A 3,153-nucleotide genomic window follows, 5' to 3' on the forward strand; every position below is an offset into this window, starting at 1 on the left:
TTTGCTGGTGTTAAAAAAATAGCAATGATGGATATGTTGTAGTGAAGATGATGACTAAATGGAGATGTATATGGTGTAGCGAAGATGATGACTAAATGGAGATGTATATGGTGGTGGTGATGACAGCGTAAATGTATATGATTGAAAGTGACCAAAACGTGACAAGAACTCGAAAATCTAAAGACTAACCCTAAGACCTGCAACTCGAGTCAACCGATGTAAACCAAACTCAACAAGCCCGAACTAAGCAGTACTAGTAAAAGGCTCAAATGGTCTATGAGATTATGAAAAATTAATCTACTATTTTATTGGCCTTTTTTGGACTATAAGAAAATAATAGAAAACTGAAATCTCTCACCGATCAAACCTGGCTTTGATACCACTTGATGAGGGTAACGGTGTCTCGATCTTTCGGTGGAGAGGGATAATTTCGATTAGGACTGGAGAGACGTTCACGGTCTAACTACAACCATGTAAGGATGCTTCACCTTAGAAACCGATACACCAACTCTAGCGGTTGTTCACGATCTTGTGAAGCACGACCAACCAAACCACTAGGGTAATTCCTGCAAGCAACCGAAGAACAAGCAAGAACAAGTAGAACAAGCAGCTCAATTGCAAATATAGAGATAATACCCAATCTGAAAACACAAAGGTGGTGTTCTGAATTGAATAGAACAGATGGTCTAGTCGACACACACGTCTACAAGGAAGTAGCAATGGCTAAACTTTCAACAAAACAAAACCCAACTGTTCGTGGTGGCTCTAGAAGCATATAAATAGATGGGAGGATGACCAAAGGGGTACTGGGGTCATTCTTCGACCATAGGACACGTCCCTAATGGAACCAACATGGTACACAACCCATTGGCCAAAAAATAGGTGTCGCAGCACCTGTGGACAGAAAAGGTCTCTGGAGTAAAACGACAATTTCGGCCAATTCTAAGAGGATATGAGGTTGTGGTTGAATCCGTTGGAAAGTAGACTTTATTATATTTCCACCAAGTACTTGAATGTCCCAATCGGACTCCATATGAAGTCGTGGTGGCCATCACAAGTTGGTGCTGGCCCATTTGCCAAAAATAGGTGTTACATCACCTGGGGCCAGAAAAGGTCTTCTAAGGAAAGCGATGATTGCGATCGGGTTCGAGAAGATATGTGGATGACAATGCATCCATTGGAGAATAGACTTGATAAGCTTTCCATAAAGTGCCAGAACGTCCCAAATGGATTTCGTATGAGGCCATGGTGACTGTTGCAAGTTGGAACAGTTCTGCAGTTTGAATTTAACTTCCAGAACATGTTGGACTTGACTCTTTCTTTCCTTGAGCCAAAAGTGACATGGTGGCTTGGTGGAGGACATTAGGAATACTTGGACTTGGTCCCCAATCAACTTCATTAACCTTCCATGCTTTCCATATGCAATCTAACCTTCCCTTGATGCATTTAAGTAGTTCTGAAAATGAAAATATACACACTTTATGGTGTAGTGCCAATTCATCAAATGTATCAATGATAAGCCTCATATAGAATGGTTGCACCTTTGGTTTAGAAGTGGTTGACAGGGTAATATTTGAGCCGGTGATGTCCTCATCATCTTGGCTTGAAGTGAAATGTTTCTTCCTTGCCATTGATGTTGAGATGGATTTCTCTAGCTCCAACACCAATGTGGGCATTTGTCATGCTCAAAAATGGTCTTCCAAAGATTAGTGGTGTTATTGTGTCAGCACTCATATCCAACACCACAAAAGCTATGGGAACAAAACAGCTCCTTATCTTGACAGGAATATCTTCTGCTATTCCCGCTGGATAACGGATTGATTGGTCGGCAAGCTACAAACACATCGGGGTTGGGGATAATGAATTATGATTAAGTTTATCATATACTACCTTAGGCATGACCCTGACGCTCGCTCCAAGGTCATAGAGAGCTTGATCAAATTTCTAGGCACCGATTGAGCATGAAATTGTAGGATTCCCTAGGTCCTTCTTCTTTTTAGGCAACTGACTGAGTATAGCTACGATGCACTCTTCAGTTAATTTTACCATCTCCACGCTTGGTAGTGGCTTCTTTTTGTTGAGTATATCTTTTAAATATTTGGCATATGTAGGGACATGCATGGCATCAACTAGTGGTATATGTATATATAATTTTTGAATTACCTCAACAAATTTCTTGAATTGTTCATCCTCCATAGCTTTTCTATTGCGCCCTGGAAATGATAATACCTCAGTATCATAGAATTCATGAGGAGTTGTCCTCTCCTTTTCTTGATGCACAACAGGGGCTTTTTCTTCAACTTGAACTTCAACTACCACTTTTTTCTTTGTCGCCTTAGGATAAGGTGGGTCACGAGTGGTTTTACCACCTCTCATGGTTATAGCATTAACTTTTTCATGTTCATGTGAAAATTTTGAAATCAAAGTAGCTAGTTGATTTTCTAGTTTTTAATAAAGATAAGCTGATTTCTCAAGGATAAAGAAAAACTATTGAGTCTAGCATGAATATCTCCTAAAATCTTATCATGATCAAGCAACTTACTATGTATTTCTTCATTAATTTGGGCTTGACTAAAAACAAGATCTCTAAGAGATGAATAATCAGAATAGGTAAATTACCTTGATTGATGCGCGGATTCCATCTCTGGTAAGGCTGATGCAGAGGTGGACCATATCCACCGTCATTGAGGAGGGATTTGAGGTCTCTCCTAGGGCAGGTATCACTAGTGTAATTCATGCCTCCGCATACTTCACATGACAGGCTTACCTATGGTTGTTGCTTGGTTGCAAAATATTCTAGCGCGACATGATCTCTTTTCCAATTTGCTCTGTCCTCTAACTTTTTCCAAAGATATTCCATAGATAAAGCATTCACTTCATAGATATGAGACATACCTTTGAGATGTTCATCTGTCCATCCTTGGTTTTCCACCATCTTCTCGATCAACCTCTTTGCTTGATCCACCTTTAGGGAGAAGAATGCTCCTCCGGCGGCAGCATTGATGTGTTGTCGGGACTCCATTGTAAGTCCATTGTAGAAGTTTTGGATGAGCAGCTAGTCCTCCATTCCATGATCAAGGCATGCTTGGATGTACTCTTGGACTTGCTGTTGAAAGTTAGATATCTTACTACGAAGGAGATTGATCTTACCGA

Source organism: Miscanthus floridulus, chromosome 10, assembly GCF_019320115.1.
Source record: "Miscanthus floridulus cultivar M001 chromosome 10, ASM1932011v1, whole genome shotgun sequence".
Lineage (NCBI taxonomy): Eukaryota > Viridiplantae > Streptophyta > Magnoliopsida > Poales > Poaceae > Miscanthus > Miscanthus floridulus.